The sequence below is a fragment of the Physeter macrocephalus genome, chromosome 5 (assembly GCF_002837175.3).
Source record: "Physeter macrocephalus isolate SW-GA chromosome 5, ASM283717v5, whole genome shotgun sequence".
In the NCBI taxonomy this organism is placed as follows: Eukaryota; Metazoa; Chordata; class Mammalia; order Artiodactyla; family Physeteridae; genus Physeter; species Physeter macrocephalus.
This window is the reverse complement of record NC_041218.1, coordinates 5,141,728-5,169,412: the sequence shown is the minus strand read 5'-3', so window position 1 is coordinate 5,169,412 and position 27,685 is coordinate 5,141,728. Positions and strand designations below refer to the sequence as shown.

Here is a 27,685-nt window from a genome sequence, read left to right as displayed (position 1 = left end):
CGAGCCTGCGCGTCCGAAGCCTGTGCTCCGCAACGGGAGAGGCCGCAACAGTGAGAGGCCCGCGTACTGCAAAAAAAAAAAAAAAAAAGCATCCTTGGCATACATAACAAAAGATAAGAACACACACCTTAGAACCGCATTACAGTTCCAGTGTAGGTGAGGCGTGCTGGGGAGCACCTAGCTCCAGGTTATCCTGGCCAGGCTGTGATTATGCCCAGATACTCCGGGGCAGTACAGAGGAGTTGAGCAGAGCTGGGAACATGTTACTCAACCTTTCCCACTTAACCATCCAAGTTACTCTGCCTCTGGGAAAAGAGCTGAATGTAGGGACAGAACTGAGGTGATGGGAAGCCGCAGTCTCTTAGAATCAAAACAAAGAAGCTTAAGCATTTGGAGAGAGAACCAGACTCAAGAAACAGTTGTCTTATAGCAGGCATATTAGCTGCAACAACGCAAAACAAATTTGCAAAGATTCTTTGAAACCCAGAAGTGAAATCCTGAGAAGTTGTTAGTGAACAAAGGATGGCAGGTGAAAATGTATAGAACTATACTCGTTATTACTAACTTATAGTAATAAGTTATATCTATACAACATCCTTGACGTGTCTTTCCTTGTTGTGTCTTCATCGTTATATTTTAGTGAATAGAACTAAGTGCTGTCATATTTCTCCCCTGCTCTCGGGTTCCGTATTGTTCTCATAGAGTCTCAAATTCCATAGTGATGATGATAGAGATAGGTAACTTTTTAAAGCAGTTCAAAAGCACTTTGTCTTCATTTTATTTAATCATCAAAACAAACTTATGAGAAAGAAGCTTGTTATCTCTCAGTTGCAGGAGACACAACTGAGCTTCAGAGAAATGAAGTAATTGGCCAAATGTACACAGTAAATAGAAGAGGAAAACCCATTCTCTTATTCATTACTTTATTGCCCCAAATTCCTCTGTTGTGATGTTTTCAGAGCTATAACCCCTATGATTATGAAGAAAGTATGTCTCAAAATATAAATTGAAAATTTACAATTAGTGTTTGTTTTTTGGTTTTTTTTTTTTTTTTGGCCACACCGAGCAGCATGCAGACTCTTAGTTCCCCAACCAGGGATCGAACCCGGGCCCCCTGAATTGGGAGCATGGAGTCTTAACCACTGGACTGCCAGGGAAGTCCCTACAATTAGTGTTTTTTAAATTAGACAAAAAGGCATGTTTACTTTGCAAGATAAAATAAGTAAATAAAGACAGCTCTTGCTCACAGAGAACATTTTAGTTATAGATCCAAGACATACGAAGGCCAAACATGTAACTTAGTATCTTTTAAGTGCCATAAATTTGATATACGAGTGATTTTTTTGATAACGGGAGAAATCATACTGTAACATTACCACCTCCTTTTCCCCTAGACAGACAGATACATACACACACACACACACACACACACACACACATATATATGTATATATACACACAAGTTAAAATTAGCAAGGACAGCCTTACAAGTGATGAAGAAATATATGGCAGATACAGATTTAACTGGCTTATGCTGAGGGCTTTAAAGGTAAAAACATCTGACCCCAATTTGAAACCTAAAGACCCAGAGAATTCAGGCATCTCATGGGAAAGCTGGCAAGGTCCTAGAGCTTGTGCTAAGGAGGCCCCTGAATCACCCTGGTTCCCATCTGTCCCATGACTAGCTGGCCAGCTCTTCAATTCTGTAAACTGCGAAGTATCCTTCAGATAAATCTGCTTGATCGAGCCAGAGCTGGCTTTCCCTTCATGTTATCTAAAGAGCTTTAGGACTTCCCCGATGGTACGTTGGTTAAGACTCCGTGCTTCCAGTGCAGGGTCAGGGAAGTTCCACCATGCCATGCAGTGCGGGCAAAAAATAGAAAATAAAGAGCATCAGCTGTTCCAGAAGAGAAGGAAACGTCATACAATGGTTAAGTTGACTACCGTGCGCAGCTAGCAGACACGGCTTGGGGAAGAGGAGCAGAAGGGAGAGCTCAGTACGAACTGAAAGTGTTTGGGTGTTGAGGGGTTTTTTAGCATCAGCTGAGGGTCATCGCCAATCCTAAAGCCTGCCTTCTAAACTCTTGCTACTTGGCAGTGATCCCTGAACCAGCGGCCCTGGCATCATTTGGGAGCATGTTAGACATGAAGAATCTCAGCCGCCCCCAGCCCCTCAACAACCTACTTTGTCAGAATTTGCACTTTAACAAGATCCCCAGGTAACTGGGGTGCGTGCATATTAAAGTCTGAGAAGCACTGATCTAAACTACACTCCCAGTTAGCTCTATCTTGATTATGTCTAGAAATCAAGTATCCTCTTAACATCATCTTTAAGCATTCTAAGTGTCAAAATGTCTGAATCAGACATAAAGTTGTGTCTTTTCTCCTACTGACTATGGAGAAATTGACCAGAATTTGACCTCAATTTTACCAGGTCTGTCTGGATTCTGCTTCCAAGGTTCCAGGATCAAGCTCTCCTAGGATGCAGGGTCTCGAGTTCTCCAAGGGCCCAAGGACTTGGCTACATCTTTTTCTTCCAAGATGTGCTGTCTTCAGCTCCAGAAGCAGCTGAATTTCAAAAACAATTTCGAGAGCACATTCTCTATGAAACTTGCAGCCGGTGGACTTGTCTGTTCTTCTATCCCCAAACCTTCCAATTTAGTGACATTGTGTTATGGGGTTCTGAGTTGACCCAGCGAGCAGGGAGCAAAGAAATAAGATCAGGAGAAAACAGGGACTGAAAACAAGAACTTCTGAGTCCTAGGGGGTGAAGAACATGGTGGCTGGCCTGGGTGGGGAAGACTGGGGCTGAGTTGGGAGAACTACCCCATACTTCCGGGCACCTGTGAGCACAGACCCAAGACTGGGACCTACACAAATCCTGGAGTCCTGAAGGGACGAAAGTCATTGCTTCCAAACTGTGAAAAGAAGATTGAAACAAGAAAGAGCTGTCAGTAGTCTGTTCCAACCCTTTGTCTATTTCTGGACCTTTTCCCAAGAGGCCTTTCTCAAGAGATCCCCTTACAGCAGGAGCTCTGCTTTCTAGGCCTACAAGTCTGAAATCCCTTTAGTGCAGAGGCCAAAGGATAGAGAAAGCTAAGACTCAAGAGAGAAAACAGAAGACTTCCAAACTGGGACATCTGAACGTGAGGAAAAGGGAAGATTGGGGCTCCGGGACTCAACCATTTCTTTTGCGAACAAATGAAACTAGTTTAAGAAGACTTGCTTGTACCCTGTCAGCTGGACTGACATAAATACACGTTTGTAGCCCCAGGCCGCTCCCATTTCTGCCTGAACCTTTCTGGAATAGAGACCAACTCTGGGTGATGCTTCACCATGATGTGAGGGGCGTGGCATTGTTAAGTATTTACTGATGGGCTACTTCCCACTGATTTATTGAAAATTTCCCCTTGTACTCAGTTTCCTTGTTAAGGTAACTACCCCAGGGAAAGCTGTCCCCAAAGTGCTAAAATGCTAAAACCTGCAGTAGACACAGAAACCCCAGAATCTCTGTGATTCCAGAAGTAGCTGAGTCAACTTTTCTCCCAAAATATCAACCTCCCCTCCCACCAAGCTAAAGATCCCCTTCCTAACTGGGGAAGGTGGGGAGAGGAAGATGGCTGGGGGAGAATGAGAGAGATGCCGGCAGGATCTGAGAGGGGCTCTGCTCACCTCCTCATGGGCTCTAAGGAGTGAGATGAGGAAAAAGGCAGTAGAATCTCCAGGAAAGTTTGAGGGTCTGAAAACAGAGGAGAGTCTCTGCTTCTGGTCTGCAACCTGGAGCCCCCAAGCAGTGCCAACAGGATGGAGCAGAAATGACAGTACGGGAGGGGCAGGGAAGAAAGGGCTCTCCAGGGAGAGCAGGCAGGTCTCCCTGTGCCTCAGGAGGAGATCAAGAATTGACTTGGCCGGGGGACTTCCCTGGTGGTCCAACGGTTAAGAATCCGTCTTCCAATGCAGGGGACGTGGGTTTGATCCATGGTCTGAGATCTAAGCCTGCAAGCCACAACTACTGAGCCCCTGCACCACAACTAGAGAGAAAGCCCGCGCGCCACAATGAAGAGCCCACGCACCACAACAAAAGATCCCACGTGCTGCAACTAAGAATAATGCAGCCAAAAATAAAATAAATTTTAAAAAAAAGAACTGACTTGGCTGATTGACAGATGAATGGATAAGAAAGATGTGATATATATATGTGTATATATATGTATATATGTATATATACACATATATGTGTACATATATGTATATATATGATGGAATATTACTCAGCCATAAAAAAGAATAAAATAATGCCATTTATGGCCACATGGATGGACCCAGAGATTATCATACTAAGTGAAGTAAGCCAGAAGGAGAAAGACAAATACCGCATGATATTACTTATACGTGGAAACTAAAATATGATGCAAATGAACTTATCTATGAAACAGAAACAAACCCACAGACAGACATAGAGAACAGACTTGTGGTTGCTAACGGGGAGGGGGTGGGGAAGGGATGGACTGGGAGTTTGGGATTAGCAGATGCAAACTATTGGATAGACAACAAGGTCCTACTGTATAGCACAGGGAATTTATATTCAAGATCCTGTGATAACCATAATGGAAAAGAATATGAAAACAATGTATATATATGTATAACTGAATCATTTTGCTGTACAGCAGAAATTAACACAACATTGTAAATCAACCATACTTCAATAAAATAAATTTTTTTAAAAATTGACTTGATTTTAGTCTGGGCTGATCAAGAAAAACCATGAAGGGACTAAATTTACCTGGAATTAACTAAATTAAATATTCTACCATCAGGCAGAAAGGGAGCTGGAAAAATAAATTTTAAGATCATTTAATTATAGAAATACATACTTCGAACACCTTGAGTTTGGGACTTGAGAATTCAAACTTTCTACAAATGAAAAGACTGAATGAGGAATTTGGACACTCCAGCACATGTCACTAACAGAGCTTGCCACTGGTTACTGCAGAGCTAAGTAAGAGAGAATAGAGGCTGGTTAGCAAAACAACGGCAATCTTTCTGTACTGCAGCACAGATCTGAGATGCAGTTTTATTCATTATACAGGTTAAAAACAAAATCATGGTTCTCTATAAGTTTTCTTCTAATTCACTGAATGCATCAGAAAGGAGAGGTGGATCCTGGTGATTTTAGGCCAGATATGCCTCTCTAAACGTCATTGAATGCACAACGGAAAACATTTTCACATCCGGATCATTATAAATTTTTTAAAACATCTTAACCCCTGTGTACTCTGCCTCCCGTGCCCACTGACTCCAGAACCTAGCATTGCAGAGGGCCCCAGTGTGGCTGCTTACCTGAGCTTACCCTCCCGGGAAGCACCCAAGCTCTGGACGAGCACCCCTGCTGCACCCCTGCTCCACGCCTACCCCCAGAAGCGATGAGATCTATCAGCCAGCCTCAGTCTTCCTTGCGTAGATGCCAAATACTCCGTGCTTCACATTGCATTCCTACATTCATTTTGATCTAAAACCTCCTTTTATTTCAATTTTATTAACGTAATTTGTTGACAAAAGAGGTAATAATCCATTGCAATATTGTTTCACGTGAAAAATAGTTTCCAAAATGACTTGCAATGTTTTTTTACACTAGATTTTTTGTTTTAATATTTACGTATTTGGTTGCACGGGGTCTCAGTTGTGGCAGGAGGGCTCCTTAGTTGCAGGTCCAGGGCTCCTTAGTTGTGGCATGTGAACTCTTAGTTGCGGCATGAATGTGGGATCTAGTTCCCTGACCAGGGATCAAACCTGGGCCCCCTGCACTGGGCGCGTGGAGTCTTATCCACTGCACCACCAGGGAAGTCCCTAGACTTTAATTTGAGAAAAATCTACACATGCCTTAATTCCTGAAACTAAATAGAAAACGTTTCAAAATACACCCAGATGTTACTGACATTTAGTCTTTTTTTATTGAGATATAATTGACATATAATATTGTATTAGTTTTAGGTATACAACATAATGATTTGACATATGTATATATTGTGAAACGATCACAATTAGCTAACATGTATCTCCACACATAGTTACAATTTTTCTCGTGATGAGAACTTTTAAGATCTACTCCCTTTGGTAAACTTCAAATACACAATATTGTCAACTAGAGTCACCACGCTATACGTTACATCCCAGGACTTACGTATCTGGTAACTAGAAGTTTGTACCTTTTGACCCCCTTCACCCATTTTGCCCACTCTCCACATGTACCCCCAATGTCTCCACCTCTGGCAACTGATAATCTGTTCTCTGTATATTTGAGTTAGTTTTTGTTTGTCTTTTGTTGTTGTTCCACATATAAGTGGATCATATACTACTTGTCTTTCTCTGTCTGACTTATTCCACTTAGCGTAATGCCCTCGAGGTCCATCCACGTTGTTGCAAATGGCAGAATTTCCTTCTATTTCATGGCTGAGTGAGATCCCACTGTGTATATATACCACCTTTTCTTTATCCGTTCATCCACTGATGGACTCTTAGGTTGTTTCCATGTCTTGGCTATTGTGAATAATGCTGCAATGAACATGGGGGTATAGACGTGTTTTTGAGATAGTGATTCAGCTTTCTTCCGATAAATACCCACAAGTTGAACTGCTGGATCATAAGGTCGTTCTACTTTTAATTTTTTGAGGACCCTCCGTACTGTTCTCCATAACGGCTGCACCAATTTACATTCCCACCAACAGTGCAGAAGTGTTCCCTCTTCTCCACACCCTCAGAAACACTTACGGCTGTCTCTTTGATAATCGCCAGGTAGTAGCCAGGTGTGAGGTGACAGCCCTTTAGGGTTTTGATTTACATTTCTCTGATGATTAGTGACGCTGAGCACCTTTTCACGTACCTGTTGGCGTTCGTATGTCTTTGAAAAAATGTCTCTCCCTCTCCCCATTGTTAACTGGACTGTTTGTTTTTGCCATTGAGTTGTATGAGCTCTTCACTGAAATGTAAAGTCTTTACTCGGATGTGCAGCACCACACCGCACAGGGACGTCCACAGAGACTGATATGCTAACGCCACAGTCAGAAATTCAGTTTTCCTATTTCTGTGTAAATTTTTCCTTTGCCCTATGCTATGATAGGCACTAAGTAGTAGAGAATGCATATCATCAATGATCTGAAACACAGAAACAGTAATGCAATAAATTTTGTTGTTGTTTTTGGCCGTGCTGCGTGGCTTGCAGGATCTCAAGTTCCCTGAGCAGGGACTGAAGCCCGGCCACAGCAGTGAAAGCCCAGAATCCTAACCGCTAGGCCACCAGGGAACTCCCAGTAATGCAGTATTTATTCAGAGAAAATATTCCTATGTGCCTTTTTGTTACATTTTTACTCCATTTTCTATTATATTACAAATTCATTAGATATAATTGCTTTTCTCCTCCCTCCCATATTTTATTTTCTGTGTTGTTTTTTCACTGGCTTATTTCAAACCCCTAATTGTATATTTCTCATCCATTTCTTTATTTCTTTGCCCACGGGTTCTACTTTTCCATCAATTCCTATGGGCTCTCATTACAACGAGTAATTAATCTTCTTTGCCTTTTATTTCATCTCTGGCTTCCTGAAATGCCTGCTCAACCTTATTCTTTTGCATCTTTTCCATCTTGGGTAAGTTTTCTTTTGTTTGTCTGTTTGTTTGTTTCCTGGGAGTTTCAGAAAGATAATTCCCTATTTCCTCCCCAAGATCTGGGTTTCCTATTCATAAATTAAATTTCTCTTCTTTCATTTTTCTCCACTCTCTACTGATCTCTTCAGCTTTTTACTTTCATAAAGTTTTTCCTCTACTGAACTCCCCTAAACTCTTATGTTGAACTTATCCAAATAAACAGGTTTCTAGAAGTGCTGAGAGTTTAAAATTTCCTCTCATTCTGCATAGTAAACAGTGGAGAGTTCTAGAAGTAAATGTAGCTGTTCATATTTCAAGTAATAGTGGGGTACGGTTGGATTTATTATGGCAATTTGAACATTTATTAAGTGCTAACTCAGTGTTAAGAACTACCCGGATACCAGGATTTAACTCAGCCAACAGGCAAGGAATCTCGATCAGGCAAACTCGCCATTTAGAAGTATTCGAAAGTAGATGGAAGGGGCTTCCCTGGTGGCGCAGTGGTTGAGAGTCCGCCTGCCGATGCAGGGGAAATGGGTTCGTGCCCCGGTCCGGGAAGATCCCACATGCCGCGGAGCGGCTACGCCCGTGAGCCACGGCCGCTGAGCCTGCGCGTCCGGAGCCTGTGCTCCACAGAGGGAGAGGACACAATAGTGAGAGGTTCGCGTACTGCAAAAAAAAAAAAAAAAAAAAAAAAGAAAGTAGATGGAAGATGGCTAGGAAAGACAAGGGTCACATGCTTCCATTGCTGCAGCCGCCTACACGTGACACTTGGTAGCTGATCAGCGTACTGAGTGAAGGAATGAACGAAGCTGTTTTGAAGCTTCAGGGGATGGTGTGGGACCCCAATCTCATCTCCTGTTGCAGGGAGACCGAGTGCCTCGGCGACCTTCCTTGGAACCCACCACCAGGATCCTCAGAAGGGAACTTGTGCTCCAGCACTCCGGCCTGTCCGGCCAAAGCCATCTCAGCGCAGCACTGCAAGCAGAGACCTGCCTTCCCGCTCCGCCTGCTCCGCCTCCCCTTCCCAGGGGTCAGATCTCCCTGCCTCCTCCAACTCTCTCCCCTTTCTTCCCTCATAGATACTTCCTCCCATCAGTCTCCTGCATGACAATCCTGTCTTGGCATCAATTTTGCAGAGGAGCTGAACTACAGAAATATAAGATTACCCTGAAATCTAGATTTGTCCTCCTAAGTGAGTGACCCTCCTCTCCTGAAAAGTCATTCAAGGAGAGAAAACTTCAATTTATAACCAACTACCTCACCCAACCTCCCACCCTTAGAGCCATGCCCTACACCAGTCCCGAAGGGTATAGCAGGGGCTCACCTTACACCTTCCCCACCTCACCTAACAGCGCGCGCGCGCACACACACACACACACACACACACACACACACACACACACCTCTCTTCCTCACTACTTTTTATTTATCTTTTGGATGAAGCCTTTACACACACACACACACACACACACCTCTCTTCCTCTTTTGCAAGTGTTATTTATTTCTTTGAGCCAAGTAAGCTTATCCTTTGAATGTACTCTCCCTTTCTCCTTTTATTAAGGCATTGTGACTACATTAATGATGAAAATAAAATGCTTTGCATAAGAACAGCATTTTTGTTACCTTCCTGAGCCCTCTGTAGAAACATTACCTCATTTGATCCACATAATAACTGTGAGACAAGCCAGGACCAGTATTATCAGCCCTACTTCACAGACGAAGAAACCGAGACCCAGACTAATCTCTGGGGGTATCAGTTTCCAAGTCTGCCCAATGAAGGCTTGAGCCCTTTGACCTCTAAGTCCTCCTCCACTTCTAAAATGGTACCACTTCCATAATTTGTCTGAAGTTACAAAGCTAGTGGTTAGCAGTGGATTAGGGATCTGAGATGAATGCCTTCGGTTGCCAAGCGAATTCCCCCACACCATCTTGTCTTTGCTGACCACAGCGATGGCTAACATTTATTAGCTGGCCCTGTGCTAATTCCTCACAGGGGCACTGCTGAATACCTACTCGGCACCCGGCCCCCTAAGTACCCCCTATCTAAAAGGATGTAGATTTCGGTTCCACACACACTTATCAGGAGCCGACCCCACCCTCATTCTAAGGATATGCTCTGGTTGGCTGGTAGGTTTAACCTGATCAAGGCTTTCCATTCTCCTGGCCAGAGTTACTGGTCTAGGGCTGGGCCCGGGCCCAGGCGGTCCAAGCAGGGTGAACTGGAGGATTCTGGCCTGGAACACATGACGGGAAGTGCACTCTCTCCTACTGAACATAAATTAGGAAGCACTGGCTTTATTGCACCAGCAGCCTCTTCGTGCCCCAGGGGGAAGCCGTAGGATTCTTCTTTGGGCTGATAGTTTCGAGCAGCTGAAATCTACGAGATGTCTACATCTCTAAAACTATAAGCAAACAACAGAGGCAAAGACCGATGAAGTCACTGAGAACCAGGGAGTTACTAGATTTGGCCAGACTCATAGCACCTGTTTGGGGCGGTTAGGACTAGATTTCACCTTTCCAACTACTGACCCGGGGTTCTCTGCGCCTCAGAAAGTAGAGGATGCGCCCCTGTGCAGGGGTCCAGGCAGAGGGCTCACTGCTGAATGGAACCCCAGCAGTATGTCTGAGGGGGGAAGGGGAAACTGGAAGGGGCTTCCTCCTATTCTGCTTTCCCGCCTAAGGTAGAACCCATGACAGGGCCCCAGCTGAGTGTGATGGCAACATGGAACGGAGACTCCTTAAGGAGAAGGCGCTGCCAGCTAAGTATGTGCCCACCTGGGGTCAGGGAGAGGGCAAGGCAGTGTCAACATACTGTGACAGCTGGAGAAGAGGTGGGCAAATGGGTAGCCCTGGGGCAACAGGCCTTGTTTCTCACTCTCCTTCTCAAAGAACAGCCAGATATAAAGCGCACAAAGAAACAGAATAGCTACCAAGAGAATAGCTATTTTCCCACCTCACTTACCTGTAGGTGCGTCGCTACAATTCTGGCGGAACCAGACGTGAAGGACAGTTTGGTGAGTTCACTTGATCACAGCTAATGTACCATTCATATTTATTCATCAAGGATGTACTGAGTGCCTACTTTGTGCCCTGGAGATACAGCTCTGAAAAAACACAGAAAAGGCACCTGTGTCCAGGAGCTCACTCTTAATGGTGGAGGGGAGGGGAGGGGAACAGAACGGAACAAGTAAATAAACAAGATGATTTCAGACTGCGCTCATGCTCTGAAGGAAATAACAGGGTGAAGTGACAGAGAGTAATTGCTTAGGCTGGAGGGGTCCTACATTAGATTCCGGGTCAGAAATGCCTCCTGGGGGGACATGGGCTAAGCCACGTGAAAAGTCTGAAGAACAGCTGAACCAGACAGGTCAGGAAACAGCAGCAAGTGCAAAGGCCCTGTGGCAAGAAGCACTTGGTGGTCATTGTGCAGTGACCAGAGGCTGGAAAGAAAGCCAGGATCCTCTAAGGCAGAAACCTGGAGGTCACTGCAGGAGCTTTGTAAAGAAAGACCCCCTGTGACAGGTGGTAATGCGGCTGGAAGCACCGGTCTGCTTCTTCCGCGGATATTAATGAGGCATGATGGAGTCTCCGGATGGACCTCTGGAGTCCAACCTGCGTCTAAGTTTGAGATCACCCTCTTTAATAACCTTGGGAAAGCTATTGGAGTTTCCCATTTGAATAATCAAGGATTTCTCCTGTTTGTAGCCAAAAGACTTGTGTGGGGATTTGCTCGACCCCTCAGCTTTATCCTCACGGTCAAAAGCAGTCATTTACAAAACTGGCACAAATTAAACACACACACACACCCCAAACGGTTATAATAACAATACTGTATAAACAACCGATATGAGAGTAGCTTCCCCAGGAAAAAACTGATTACGTTGCTGCGCTAGTCAAGTTTGTCATTCCAGTCTCACAAGGCCCTTTAAGAACTCAATCTTGACCCCAGGGCTGGGTTTATCTGGGCGTTCCAGTTCATTTTCCGTTTCAAAAATGCAAAGCAATAACCATATTAACGTTGATATTTATCTTGTTTATCCCTGACTCTCCCTGTTACGCTGAGTTCAGGGGTACGGCGTGGCGGGGGGAAAGGGGGCGCGATGAAGACCTTACGGATTGGACACCGGGAGGAAACCTGCAGAAGGCAGCGATTTCAGGGAAGAAAGGAAAACGCGAAGTGACGCAAAGAGGAGGAAAGGGGTGGAGGAAAGGAGCAGGAGGGAGAGTGCGGGCAGCGCTGAACGCGGAGCCCCAGGGTAGGTGGGGCAGGGGGCACGGGGTGCCCCCGGGCTCAGGGCTCAGGCTCCCTGAGCGACGGAAGCAGGGCGGGGAGAGAGACGTAAGAGAGACAGTAAATACTGGGAGAGGAGAAGAGGCGAGGGACAAGAGCGGGACTCGTGAAGGCGGATGGAGGCCGCAGACTGAGGACGACCGCAGCCACCGCCAGCGGAGGGGCCTGCCAGGGCTCGGTTCCCCGAGAGGGGCCGCTGAGGGGCAGGGCGGCGGGCATGAGGCCGCGGAGGGGCGGGGCGGCGGGCGTGAGGCCAATGGGAGAACGAACCGGGTAGGACCGGGGCGGGGCGGCGGGCGTTAGGCCAACGGGAGGATGAGTCGGTGCGGGGGTGGGCCGCCAGGCAGCTCGGGAGCCAATGGGAGGGGAGAAGGGGCGGGGCTCTGGGCGACTCTAGGCCAATGGGAACCCGAGCCAGGGGCGAAGGCGGGGCGCCAGGCGGCGTAAAGGCCAATGGGAGGCTGAGCCGGGGAGCGCGGGCGCCCGTCCGGCCCAGCGCCGGGGGAGAGGAACCCGGAGGCGGTGGGGGCGGGGTGCGGGGGTGACAACCTGTCAAATCCACTTTGGGACGAACTAGGTCACGCGCCTCCCCGAGCTAGGGCACCCCCGCCCCGCGAGGCCCGGCTGCTTCCTCTTCCTGCCGGCGATGGGGGCGGGGCGGGCGGCTGGGACACCTGCCTCCTCGGCCCCACGGCCGCTCGCTCCTCCGCTCGCCGCTCCCTGACGGCCGGGCCCACGGCGGCTGCGCAGTTGAAAATGTGTTGTCTCCCGAGCGGTCCTTCAAAGTTGTGAACTCCCACAGCCCCGGCCCTCCTCATGCCGCTGGATCGAGGGGCACTGGGCGCGTCCCCGCAGGCCCGCGTTTGCGGAAGCGGGACGGCCGCGCACTACTTGGCGCGGAAGGACCCGAGGGCGGCGGAGGGATCCCGCGCTCGCCGACCCAGAGCAGTCCGAACCCCACGGCGGACGGCTGGCAGCTGGGCCGCGGCGAAGCGTGGGCGGTGATCCGCCTGGCCCCGACGGAGCCCGCCGAGTAGAGCCGGGGTGGCCGCCCTGTCGCGCCGCGGCGGCCGCCCTGTCGCACCGCGGCCCTTCGTCCCCGTCACCTGTTTCCACCGGGACGGGACCCGGCCTCACTCGCCGGGAGGCGGGCGGGCCGAGGAGGGCGCTTTGTGTCCCGGCGGCGGGACGGGTGGCGGGGGACGCGCTGTTCCCCCGCCCCTGCCCTGTTAGTCGTTTAGACGCTGCTCCTGGCTTAAGCTGGGCACGTAGTTCTCGGATTGTTTCCAGGCGAATGAAATGAAATAAAAGCCTCAATTAGAAGTCAGAATTCATCCAGGTCCGGGGGTTATAAATTTGCTCCAACATCATCATGTAGGATTAATGCCCGTGTATTTTTCCTGCTTAGACCATAAGTCCACTTCTCTTCAATATGGATCCACAGTAGAGCCATATCCGTCTTTTTTAGGTCTTCAAAATGGATCTTGATGCACAATCTATTTAAGCAATACTTATGTTAATGTATTGATTCCCTTCATTATATTCCTCGATGCAAGTCTGTTTAGGATTTTTGCATTGAATGGACAGTAAATGCAATGTTTTGTTTAATTTTTACTACTTGGCCATTCAAATTATGTTAATTTCCCCCCAGAACAAGATGATGCATTGTTTTAAGTAACAATGACCAACTCCTCTACTCTTTTCCCAAATTGTATATAAGCTAAGGGTAAAATGTAGATTAAAAACGTTAAAATTTGAACAATAAATTTAAATTTTTGACATAGCAACTATTTGAAGTGTTTCTTTGCAATTCTTCTGTGAAATGGAACAAAGAAAAAATTCCTTTACATTCACATAACATTTCTTTAAGCAAATATTTCTTGAATATATTCAAGCACTGTGCTTGAACATTTGCATGTTTTTATACGCGAAGCATTGTGCTCAAACATTTTTATGACTTTACCAAATGCATATTTCATCAGTATAAGAATTTTTTTTCCTTTTAAAGTTCAGCCTTTAATTAAATACATATTAGCTACCACACTGGGAAGAAAACAATATACTATGTCATCTATGTACAGAATTACAGATGTACATTTTTTACATTTACCAGAAACATGGCCATCAAGAAAGAAAACTAGAGAAAGTAAAAAAAAAAAAAGTAAAATGTCCTTTAAGTTCAACACAGGGGCTTAATCATCAATTAGCTTGAAGAACTACAGTATTTATTATTCTATAATATAGGATTATCAATAAAAGGTTGGGAAAGAGACGTCCAACCTTTTTTTTCCCCAACCTTTTTTATAAAAATTAAAATCTGGGAATTCCCTGGCAGTCCAGTGATTAGGACTCAGCGCTTTCACTGTAGGGCCCCGGGTTCCATTCCCCTGTCCAGGAAACAAAGATCCTGCAAGATGCGCAGTGGGGCAAAAAATAAATAAATAAATAAATATTCCCAAAAGGAATAGTTTTCCTCTGTTTTGACCAATTGGCAACCCAACAGAGTTAGAAGCTCTTAGCCCACATTGGGGATACTTTTAAAAAAGTAGTATCTTTTCTTACTTCGAAAGTTTTTTTAATTAATTGCGACTGAAAAGTGGGGTTTTTTTTGGGGGGGGGGTCATATTTTTTTAATGTTAATACTCTCTAGTAAGACAATAAAAGCATGTGTTTTTCTTCAACAAACGAACCACAAGATTGTCTACTGAAAACACTGAAAACGTGAGAATGAATTGTATACCCTTATACAAAACTTGCATGCTGGAATTTAGCCACTAGAACTAGATATATTATATCACATTAATGAGTAAAACTAGAGATTTTTAAGTTTAAACAAGTGCAATACCAAAACAATCATCTTGCTGCTTTGGGGTATATTTTCAGTCCTTTAACAAAGGGTTAAAAACAGCATTTCTTAAAATGAGTGTTTCGATATGATGTGTCACATCTTTTTTTTCAACTTCTAATTTCATAAGAAAGCTAATTCCTTCCATTTCTCTCCTCAAATATGAAAATTAGAAACATGCTGCCTTAATTATTTCTTCGGTTATATCCCTTGTTAGCAAATTCTTTTGGAATAGAGTGGGGAAATTAATTACCTTTATAAATGGAGTTACTGTTTTGCCTAAACACTACATGCATAATTCCCTCCTGTAAGGAGGATTTTATAATTCCCTACCCAAATGTCTGGGCACAGTTTTATTTCTCAGTTGGTAGTACATTTCTTGGACTAGAAGGAAAGAGTAGGCAACCTCTTTACTTCTTTTGGGGAGAAGGGTGAGGGGCTTTACCACAGGATAAAGACATCCTCAGGGTAGCTCAGCCTAGGCTGTGTGGTTGGAAATTCAGCTTGAACCAAGAGGTGACAGATTCTGTGAGTGGGAAGCAAACGCCTTGAGTTTAAGGTTGCAAACCAGTGGTCTGCAGAGGTGTTTTGTTTGCCTCTCACAATGTTTAGAAATTTTAAAATTAGTTTCCAAGATTTAAAAAATGGGAGACTTCAGATAAATACACAGAATTGTAGCTTCTCTTGAAGATTAGACAAATATGGCTCATTTCTTGTCTGGTTACATGCTGCTCTAGCTGACTAGCTGCTGCCCCCTTTAGACGGGGTGTACACGCTATACGTTGGGCTCAGTGCAATCATCCATTTTAGCCACCTGGCCACTGGAGGAATGAGTATTTGGAATACCTGCTCTAGGTTATATACAATTGTGAAAGTCTTCACCACAGAGAGAAGTTAGACTTAGGAAGAAGAGATGATCTTAGGTTTTTGTTCTAAGTAAATATAATGAGCTCAGAAATGAAAAGCTAGTGGAATTATATGTGGCAACTGGCTGCATCCCATTATTCCGCTTATTGGTCCCCTGGTACAGGGAAAGCTCAGGTTGTATCAAGTTAAATTTTTAATTAAAAATGGAAATAATGTTTTTTGTGCCGTATTTTCCACTTACAAAGTCACTGCCTTGGTTCAAATGAGTTTCACTGAAAGTCTTGGCTAGTAGAACCTAGGAGTAGTGGTCAGTTGTGAAAGACTGTGCAAGAAGGGACTCCCCCAAAGGCTACAGAATAACAAGAATGATAATGACAACAATGTCTTGACATTACTGAGCAATGACCATGTGCTGGACATTGTTCTAAGTGCTTTACCTAAATTATGTCTGGTTATTATATTTTATTTTATTTTTGGCCACGCCATGCAGCTTGCGGGATCTTAGTCCCCCAACCAGGGATTGAACCGCATCCTTGGCAGTGAAAACGCGGAGCCCTAGCCACTGGACCACCAGGGAATCCCTCGTTATTATATTTTAGTTTCCTATTTGCTACCTCATCTTTCTTTTCTTCTTGAAGCTGCCTTGAACCCTCTAAGACTCAGGCATGAGGTGAATGCTCTCATTTACTATAGCATAGGATGGCACTAACCTTTGCCTATTACTGGTCCTAAAAGTACCCAGATGTCCTTTCTTTTCTGCCTTTCCCTGACTGTACCCCAACCTTGTCCTCTCTTGGGCCTTTTCCTGCCATGGTCTCTGTGTCTCCCTATTGGAATCAGACTTCTCACCTCAGCAAGAAATATTCCCCTTCTAGGGCAGAGAAGAGGGAGAATCAGCCAAGACTGAGGCACCAAATGTGATAGGAAGAGAGAGAGAAATAAGATGGATATAGCACTAAGGACAGATAAAGGGAGACAGACACACAACAGCCACCGCCCACACTCTCCAGCCAGGACAACATCATCATCAAAATCAACAACAAACCCAGTACGAAGAGCAGCACACTAGAAAAGGTGCCAAGTTTGTGTTCAGACGGATTATGTGTTTGATGATTGTTGGGCGTGTGAAGCAGACCAACTCAGCAGAGTTACACTGAGGCAGAGTCCAGATACAACAATGGGGAAAAGTTTAAATAAAATTGTACTTTCACAGAATGTTTATGAAAGTTTTAATAAGATGGCTCAATACCATATCAGATGAAGAAAAAGCCAAAAAAAATTATATACAAAAACATATTTCGGGGAATTCCCTGGCGGTCCAGTGGTTAGGACTTGGCGCTTTCACTGCCATAGGCCTGGGCTCAATCCCTGGTTGGGGAACTAAGATCCTGCAAGCTGTGAGGCGCTGCAAAAAACCAAAACAAACAAACAAAAAACCCCCCAGAATCATACATACACACACACACACACACACACACACACACACACAAAACATATTTAGGAGTTAAAATACTGTCTCAGATTTTTAATCGATTAAAGTATTCTATAAGTATATTTAAAAGGCTAGAAGAAAATATGGCAAAATAGTAGTGGTTCTGGATTTCCAAAAATTTTCTAGTGATCATAAAGTACTTATATAAACAAAGGAAGATAAAATAATTAAGAACCAGGGGGAAAAATTAAAAATCAAGCTGAGGGACTTCCCTGGTGGTCCAGTAGGTAAGACTCCGAGCTCTCAATGCAGGCGGCCCAGGTTTGATCCCTGGTCAGGGAACTAGATCCTGCATGCATAACACAACGAAGAAGCCTGCATGCCTCAACTAAAGATCCCACGTGCCACAACAAAGACCCGGTGCAGTCAAAATAAATATATAAAATAATAAATAAATAAATATTGAAAAAAAATCAAGCTGAGAATGTACCTACTGAGTTTTAGTTCCATGAGAGAAACTAAAAGCTTATACTACCTTTATAGATGTTACCATCTGCAGATTTCAAAAATGTTTTCCAATGGTCTCAAGGGGACTGGGTGAGAGAGGACAGATGGCTGAGCAGAGCCTACTCCCAGGGCTGGAAAAGAAACTTGAAGTACATGTTCTACTGATGCCACATCTGTGATACCAGCTTTGAGCAGAGAAGGATGGCATATAATATTTTCCCCTGCTGTAGCTCTTAAAGCTTGTTGGCCCCCACTTCCTTTTAAGAAGGATGAGTATATGATCCAGAGCATCTGAGAAGTTATATCAGCTTGCTAGGGCTGCCATAATGAAGCACTGACCACAGGTGGAGGGGCTTAAACAGCAGACATTTATTTTCTCACAATTCTGGAGGCTGGAAGTCTGATCAAGGCATCTGCAGGGTTTGTTTCGTCAATGGTCTCTCTCATTGGCTTGTGGGGGGCCGCTTTCTTGATGTGTCCTCTCGTTCCTCTGCGTCTCTGTCTGAATCTCTTCTTATAAGGACACCACTCAGATTGGATTAGGACCCACCTTAGTGACCTCATTCTAACTTCACTACCTCCTGAGAGGCCTATCTCCAAAACCAGTCACATTCTGAGGCCCTGGAGGTTAGACTTGAACATGAGTGTTGGGGTGACCCAATGCAGCCCATAACAGAAGGTGTGGAGTAGTTTGGAGGAGGTGGCAGTACTTACTGAGACCCTTGGGTGATTACCCTTGAATCAGAAGGATGGATAGGAGGTTGCTTGGGTACTAGTAAGACAAGTGGTGGGACCAGAAAGGGGGACAGCCTTCAAGAGGAAAGAAGGAAGGGTCTGGTTAGAGTAGTTAGCTGTGTTTTCAGAAGCTTTTGGCCAGATGGCTCTATTTAAATTTTGTAAAAAACCATTTTAAGGCCTACCTCTAGACAGGACTTTCCAACAGCGTCATGAAAACCGACTTAGAAGATTATGAGAAGTGAGGAAGGTAAGACAATAGCAGATCTGCTGCATACCCTAAATGATCTTCTTCATACTTCCTTTTATTTAATGTATAGGAATCGCATCACGCCTACCCGGGGCATCTACAAGAAAGTAAACGTACACCACCGGCCAACAACTGCACTTGAACTCACATCTGTGAGTGAACGCAAAGCAGAGCCATGTGTCCTGGCACGTTTCTCGCATTGCCTATAGTGAAAGATGAAGTTGAGTCTCAAGAAGGTACAATTAAAAATGAGGACAAGTATAGCAATGACAAAGGACAAGACAAATTCCAACCTGACTTGGGCCTTTTTTGCAGTCAAAGAATTTTGAATTTGAACCAAAGAATTCTCCATTTCATTTTGTAGCAGCCTCCAGTCCCTTTTGGAAAAGGTAAGGGTACATATAATGAATAAATTAATATCACCATTTTTTGCCTCAGTAGAAAAAGCCTGCATGTGCAAGCAACAATCTCTTCCTTATTTCAATATTAAATTGCTTAGTTGGACTAAAGCAAACCTTTCAAAAAAAAACAAACCAAAAAAACTGCTTGGCATCCATATCAGTTCATATAAACTCAGAGGAAATCAATCAGCATAAGCAAATGACATTGGGTCAACTTTGACCTTCTACTATACTTCTTTTGATTTAGGCCTCATAGGAATTATATTTTGCGGAAGCCCTGAGGCACAGAAAGCTTAAATGATGCTATGGACTGAAATTACTTCTGTCCAAATTCATATGCTGAAGCCCTAGCCTCCAGTGTAACTGCATCTGGAAATAGGGCCTTTGGGAAGTAACTAAGGGGAAATGAGGTCATAGGGTAGAGCCCTGATCCGATAGGATTAGTGTCCTTATAAGAAGAGACACCTGAGAGCTTGCTCTCTTCCTGCCATCTGAGGACACAGCAAGGAGGCAGCCTTCTGAAAGCCAGGACCCAGAAAACCAGAAACTGGATCGGCTGGCACCTTGATCTTGGACTTCCCAGACTCCACAGCCCTGAGAAAATAAATGTTTAGGCGAGCCAGTCTACTGTAAGGCAGCCCATGCCGACTGATACAAATGACCTGTCTAAACACTTGGCTGTCTCCTTTCCAACCTCCAAATCTGCACCTTAATTACCTCTTCATTACCTTCTTTTCTGAAGAAATTACACCCAATCCACCCTGGGGATAATAAGTCCCCTCTTTTTCATCAGGGCACTTTTTAAAAAGCATTTATCCCAATCTGTATTTACTGTGTTTATTCATTGACTTGATTTTCACTGGCACTAGCACAGAGAATTCATGACACAGGGACCACCACCCCCTGCCGCCCCGCCCTTGCCCTTGCCTTTGCCCTCTGTCCTGTCTCCACTGCAAAGCAGAAGGCTGGCGTGCAGCGGGCAGTAAGGTAAGGCTCTGTTTTACTACAGCTGTGACCATTTTGGTGAAAAAAAGGACCTGAGGACTTTTTTAGTTTTCCAGTCACAATGAAGGACATTTACTAAGTGAGGAGAGTAGCATATTTTTTTTTTTGCTTTTTGGCCGAGCCATGCCATGCAGGATCGCTTTTCCTCGACCAGGGATCCAAACGTGCCCGCCCTGCAAATGGAAGCCCAGAGTCCTAACCACTGGACCGCCAGGGAAGTCCCAGTAGCAAATATTTTAAAATGTAGGTTAGACAATTAACTTACGAATTCAGTAAGCCAGGGCTCTATTAAATTGCTTCTCTATTTCATTCAAAATAAGCTCTGGACTTCCCTGGCGGTCCAGTGGTTAAGACTCCGCATTTCCACTGCAGGGGGCACCAGGTTTGATCCCTGGTCGGGGAACTAAGATCCCACATGCCACGGCTCAGCCAAAAATAAAAATTAAATTTAAAAAAGTAGAAGTCTTTAAAAAAAGAATAGGCTCAAACTGGGTAGGAAAGAGAATCTGCTCAAAGTGTGCTCACAGGTTAAAGAATAGATGATGATTGTGAACAAGCCCGTATATGCCGACTCACACTGTTCATTATGAAAAGGGTTCAGAGCTTATATCCCGGAAATCTGTTCTCCAATTTCGATTTGGCTGTAACTAGTTGTGTGACCTTGGGCTAATCACTCACCACTTTCCACATTTGGGTTTTCTCTTTAGTAAGGTGAGGTTCCACCAGGCCCTGCCCTACACACTTCTCAGGGCTGAGGTGAGCATGGGGTTGCTAAAACAAGATCATAGGGGTTTTTTTGGCTGCGATGGGTCTTTGTTGCCGCACGCGGGCTTTCTCTAGTTGCGGCGAGCAGGGGCTTCTCTTCATTGCAGTGCGCGGGCTTCTCACTGCAGTGGCTTCTCTTGTTGCGGAGCACGGGCTCTAGGAGCACGGGCTTCAGTAGTTGTGGCACATGGGCTTCAGTTGTTGTGGCTCGCAGGCTCTAGAGTACAGACTCGGTAGTTGTGGCTCACGGGCTTAGTTGCTCCGCGGCATGTGGGATCTTCCCGGACCAGGGCTCAAACCCGTGTCCCTTGCATTAGTAGGCGGATTCTTAACCACTGCGCCACCAGGGAAGTCCCAATCATAGGGTTTTAAAATCGTATAACAATTAAATCCAGATGCATTGAAAGTCTATGTCAATATGAGCCACCACGGAAATCTCAACCTTGTTCTCTGGGTCCCAGAGAACTGGGCACAAATGTGCCTTTGGATGACAAATGGATGAGATCCTGTCATCCTTCGTGGTGCTTTCTGTGGCTGCATCCAGGTCACCCCTTGGCAAAACTGACTTATCTGTGCGTGTGTGTGCGCGTGTGCGCGTGTGCGCGCGTGTGTGTTTTGTGTTTTTAGCCATGGCTGGCTTCACTCACAATTATTATGTAGGCAGAGGTGGCTCTTACGACCCCAAGGTGCCAAAAGGTGCTCCTTCACCTCCTCCGAGAGCGAAGAGGTGGCCAGTCGACACCTCCTTCTCCATGGCTGATGACCCTACACTCACTTCAGAATCTGCTCCCCTCAGGAACTCCCCCAACAGAAAACTAATAAAGGTGTTTGCCCATGAAGAAGTCGCTGTGCAAAAGTAACGACAGCCTGGTTCTGAGGCCAAGCCTGGCCACACCTTCAACACAACCACAGGAGAGTCAGCAGAAGGGGAGGGAGAGGCTCCTTCCAACCCGGATCAGTGACCTGACTGTACAGCTAACACACAATGGACAGGCCAACGTTTTCCCAAATAGAAGTGAATTCTGGTCTCCATGACCAAGCCCCAGAACTTGCTGGATTTCTTCTTGCTGTCTGTCTGAGAGGTTAATTAGTTTCAGCTGAGTCCCAGCATTCCCTGGCCAATGTACCTGGCAATCTCCACAGTCAATTCCACACCTATTGCAAAGAGCAGTTTTTTTCTCAAGGGATGGTGTAATGTTTTGGGAAAGCCAACGCAGGATAGAGGCCAAAGTGGTCCAAGTCGGGAATTTAATTATATAAGTGTGTAACTCAGCACTTTCTACTTTTCCTAACATGAAAATCCTCAAAATGAGAGAGAAGAAAAAAAAAAGGGAGGAAGGCAGGGAGGGAGAGAGGGAGGGAGAGAGGGAGGGAGGGAAGGAGGGAGTTCAAGTGCTAAACATTAGAATGGTCTGCTTTCTCGAGTCCCTGTGTACTGATACCCCTCCAGTTCTAGCACGGGCCCATCTTTATCTCTCTCTGTCTCCCAGGACAATTTTGTAACTTACTGTTTGCCAAATGCCCGACCGACTTTCAAACAATATTCAGAACAGCCGTTTTCACTTAGCACCTCTAAGCACTGAATTCTTAGGTCTACCTTTGTGATTTAACCTTCTCAGCACCTCCCGGTCTGCAATTCCAACATTTACTGGGCTCTTCTACCTGGAAATGCCACCAACTCCTTGGACTCCCTAAGCCCAGAAGGACTGTCTGTTTCCTCCCCAACCAACATGTCCTGTGTTCCCAGTTTCTGTCCGTGACTGGACTTATGACACTTCCATTTCAGCTACGCTCTCGCTAGGGGTGTCTCAACTCAGCTGCATATTGGATGGCATGGGGGGGAAACCTTATTTTAAAAATGTATGTGTATGGGACTTCCCTGATGGTCTGGTGGCTAAGACTCCATGCTCCCAATGCAGGGGGCCCGGGTTTGATCCCTGGTTGGGGAACTAGATCCCACATGCCGCAACTAAGATTTCGCATGAGGCAACGAAGATCCCACGTGCTGCAACTAAGACCCGGCGCAGCCAAATAAATAAATAAATATTTTTTTTTAAAAATGTATGTGTAGGGCTTCCCTGGTGGCACAGTGGTTAAGAATCCTCCTACCAGTGCAGGGGACACGGGTTTGAGCCCTGGTCCAGGAAGATCCCACAAGCCGCGGAGCAAGTAAGCCCGTGAGCCACAACTACTGAGCCCACGCGCCACAACCACTGAAGCCTGCGCTCCTAGAGCCCGTGCTCCACAACAAGACAAGCCACCGCAGTGAGAAGACCACGCACTGCAACGAAGAGCAGCCCCCGCTCGCCGCAACTAGAGAAAGCCCGCGCGCAGCAACGAAGACCCAACGCAGCCAAAATAAATAAAATAAAATAAATAAATGTATTTTTTAAAAATGTAGGTGTAAAATAGATAGCTAGTGGGAAGCTGCTGTAGAGCACAAGGAGCTCAGCTCAGTGCTCTGCGATGACCTAGAGGGGCAGGATGGGTGGGGGGGAGGTCCAAGAGGGAGGGGATATGGGTATATGTGTAGCTGATTCACTTCGTTGTACAGCAGAAACTAACACAACATTGTAAAGCAACTATACCCCAATTAAAAAAAAAAAAAAAAAGTTACTTCAAAAAAAAAATGCATGAGCCCCATCCAAGATCAGTTATATCGGGATCTCTAGCAGTGCGATCCAGCCGTCAGCACTTTTAAAAGTTCCCCAGGTGATTCAGACATGCAGCCAAGGTTGAGAACTGCCTGTCCGGGCCTTGGGGCCATGTCTGACTCACTCTGGCCTTTGCACCCAAACTGCCGCGAGTCCAGTCTATGACTTACCCCCAGAGTGTCTCCAGATCTTTCTCCTACTTTCTTGTCCCAGTACTGTCCCTTTGGCTTAAACATCATTAAAGCACCTCTTGTTTTCTCCACTCTACTCATGCCAGACAAATTCTCCCAAATACCGTTCTGATCATATCAGCCCTCATTTCAGAAACCTTCCAGCTGCTGTGTGCCTTGGTCAAGCTTATACCCATGACTCCCTTTAAGGAATGCTTTACGGTGACCAAAACAAACGGCTTGCCCTTCCCTGGACGTGCTGCCAAGTTTCCTGCCTCTGAGCCTCTGCTCACGCAGTTTTTGTTCCCTGAAACACCCTTCCTTCCGCTCCGCACGTCTGCATCCTATGTATTCATCAAGAGCCGTCCCTGATCTTTCCATCTAGGAGTGATCTTTTTTCTCCTCTGACTTTTCTTCCAATTTAATATGTCCTGCCGGAGGACCACTGCAAGGAAAACAGTTTGCCAATTAAAGAATTACCTTTCTGCCTTTACTTTAACAGTCAAAGCTAATTACTTGCTTTCCCAGGACAATGTTACTAAAACTTGAGTATACATAAGTGTCACCTAAGGGAATTTGTTAAAATGCATATTCCTAGGCCAATATCCAGAGATTCTCAAAGGTTAAGAACTGACGCTCTAGCAGAAACAAACACAGACCTGCACGTTTTTCACGTGGAGTCCCTGACAACCATATGTGGGCATTATTGAAGTAGGAGGTCTTTCTAATTTCATGTCAGTCGGATCCATGAATACACTGACTTCTTGCAGTTTCATATATAAATCCAAGTGCAGCCTACAGGAGCACATTGTTACCCTTCCTAAAAACTGTATATTTTCTTACACCAGGGATTGAAAACTCACACGACTATAATAAGGACAGGCAGTTTGAGATAATGAGTGAAGTAGGCCAAATTCGGCCTCAGTGTTGGGGGAATCGCAGGAAGGGGTAGGAACTACAATGGACGCATGAGGGTCTCTGCTGCTCACCTCGGGGTAGTTATTTCCATTTTACAATGTGGAACACGCAGTGCCTGGTCTTTCAATTTTCCCATCAAGCTGGAAATCCAGACTTTTATGTGATATTTCCACGTTTTGTGTTTAAAACCCTGTGAGGTTTGATATAGCCTTTGCAATTCTGACTTAAAGCAACAATAATTGAAGTATAAACGATGTAAGTCTTTGTTTTGCTGCAGAAATGGCATGCAACATTATCTTATCTATAAATGGACAGATGCAATCTACAAAAATGAAGTGACAAGCTTATTTGAGAATTTCATAAATCATTACTTTTTTTTAGAGATGGGTCCACCTTCTCACTTTACAAAAGCAAAAACTGAGATCCAGGAAAGGTAAGTGAGTTATATGATTTTTAAAATAGGAAACTAGGGCTTCCCTGGTGGCGCAGTGGTTGAGAGTCCGCCTGCTGATGCAGGGGACACGGGTTCGTGCCCCGGTCCGGGAAGATCCCACGTGCCGCGGAGCGGCTGGGCCCGTGAGCCATGGCCCTGAGCCTGCACGTCCGGAGCCTATGCTCCGCAACGGGAGGGGCCGCAGCAGTGAGAGGCCCGCGTACTGCAAAAAAAATAAATAAATAAAGGAAAGTAAACAAACACTTTGTTGAGAGGCAGTGTTGTCCACAGTATGGATTTGCAAATCAGAGTGACAAGGCTTCCTCTCTTTCACACAGTGTAACTGTGGGGAAGTTGCTTAACCTTATTTACTTCTCGGACCTGTAAAATGAGGTAAATATATCTATATTCTTATGGACTGAATGTTTGTGTCCCCACCAAATTCATATGTTGAAATCCTTACCCCCACGTGATGGTGTTAGGAGGTGGGGCCTTGGGAAGTAATTAGGACGTGCGGGTGGAGCCCTCATGAACAGGATTCATGCCCTTAGAAATGGGACCCCCAGAGAGCTCTTTCACTCCTTCTGCCCTGTGAGGGTACAACTACCACTCACAACCTGGGAGAGGCCCTTGTAAGGACTCGACCATGCTGGCACCCTGATCTCGGACTTCCAGCTTCCAGAACCTGCTAAGCTAACTAGCCTATGGTACTTTGTTAGAGCAGCCTGAACTGACCAAGACATATATTAGTTGGGTTCTTGTGAAAATGGAATAATATGCTGTACGTAAGATTCCTGGCACCACTAAATATCAGCTATTATTGTTACTGAATTAACCTCATAAAACTCTCTCACTTAAGATTTTCTCCATTGGCGCTATCTACTTCAGGATTTAGGCAATGAAATAATTTTTATTAAGCAAATTGTTTTCAAATAAGCTGAGTTTCTGGTTCTTTGAGAAGATAAACAAAATTGATAAACCATAAGCCAAACTCATCAAGAAAAAAAGGGAGAAGACTCAAATCAATAGAATTAGAAATGAAAAAGGAGAAGTAACAACTGACACCGCAGAAATACAAAGGATCATGAGAGATTACTACAAGCAACTCTATGCCAATAAAATGGAGAACCTGGAAGAAATGGTCAAATTCTTAGAAATGCACAACCTTCCGAGACTGAACCCGGAAGAAATAGAAAATGTGAACAGACCAATCACAAGCACTGAAATTGAAACTGTGATTAAAAATCTTCCAACAAACAAAAGCCCAGGACCAGATGGCTTCACAGGCGAAGTCTATCAAACATTTATTTAGAGAAGAGCTAACACCTATCCTTCTCAGACTCTTCCAAAATATAGCAGAGGGAGAAACACTCCCAAACACATTCTACGAGGCCACCATCACTCTGATACCAAAACCCGACAAAGACATCACAAAAAAAGAAAATTACAGGCCAATATCACTGATGAACATAGATGCAAAAATCCTCAACAAAATACTAGCAAACAGAATCCAACAGCACATTAAAAGGATCATACACCATGATCAAGTGGGGTTTATCCCAGGAATGCAAGGATTCTTCAATATACGCAAATCAATCAACGTGATACACCATATCAACAAACTGAAGGAGAAAAACCATATGATCATCTCAATAGATGCAGAGAAAGCTTTTGACAAAATTCAACACCCATTTATGATAAAAACCCTGCAGAAAGTAGGCATAGAGGGAACTTTCCTCAACATAATAAAGGCCATATATGACAAACCCACAGCCAGCATTGTTCCCAATGGTGAAAAACTGAAACCATTTCCACTAAGATCAGGAACAAGACAAGGTTGCCCACTCTCACCACTCTTATTCAACATAGTTTTGGAAGTTCTAGCCACAGCAATCAGAGAAAAAAAAACAAATAAAAGGAATCCAAATAGGAAAAGAAGAAGTAAAGCTGTCACTATTTGCAGATGACATGATATTATACATAGAGAATCCTAAGGATGCTACCAGAAAACTACTAGAGCTAATCAATGAATTTGGCAAAGTAGCAGGATACAAAATTAATGCACAGAAATCTCTGGCATTCTTATACACTAATGATGAAAAATCTGAGAGTGAAATTAAGAAAACACTCCCATTTACCATTGCAACAAAAAGAATAAAATATCTAGGAATAAACCTACCTAAGGAGACAAAAAACTTGTATGCAGAAAACTATAAGACACTGATGAAAGAAATTAAAGATGATACAAATAGGTGGAGAAATATACCATGTTCTTGGATTGGAAGAATCAACATTGTGAAAATGACTCTACTACCCAAAGCAATCTACAGATTCAATGCAATCCCTATCAAACTACCACTAGCATTTTTTACAGAACTAGAAAAAAAAATTTCACAATTTGTATGGAAACACAAAAGACCCCAAATAGCCAAAGCAATCTTGAGAACGAAAAATGGAGCTGGAGGAATCAGGCTCCCTGACTTCCTCAACATCATTAATCGTTAGAGAAATGCAAATCAAAACTATAATGAGATACCATCTCACACCGGTCAGAATGGCCATCATCAAAAAACATCTACAAATAATAAATGCTGGAGAGGGTGTGGAGGAAAGGGAACCCTCTTGCACTGTTGGTGGGAATGTAAATTGATACAGCCACTCTGGAGAACAGTATGGAGGTTCCTTAAAAAACTAAAAATAGAACTACCATATGACCCAGCAATCCCACTACTGGGCACATACCCTGAGAAAACCATAATTCAAAAAGA

General features: G+C 44.7%; 1 protein-coding gene across 2 annotated transcripts in view; it reads right to left on the bottom strand.

Moving 5' to 3' along the window:
• Window positions 1–6,077: 6,077 nt before the first annotated feature.
• XRCC2 (X-ray repair cross complementing 2) overlaps window positions 6,078–27,685 on the bottom strand; it is a 165,612-nt gene continuing 144,004 nt past the window's right edge. Inside the window, exons 4-5 of one of the 2 annotated variants that reach the window (XR_008617302.1) lie at window positions 10,607–10,748; window positions 6,078–7,152 (exon numbers count right to left, since the gene is read on the bottom strand). The gene's annotated coding sequence lies outside the window, so the exon portion shown is untranslated. The other variant, XR_008617301.1, reaches the window with a different exon arrangement.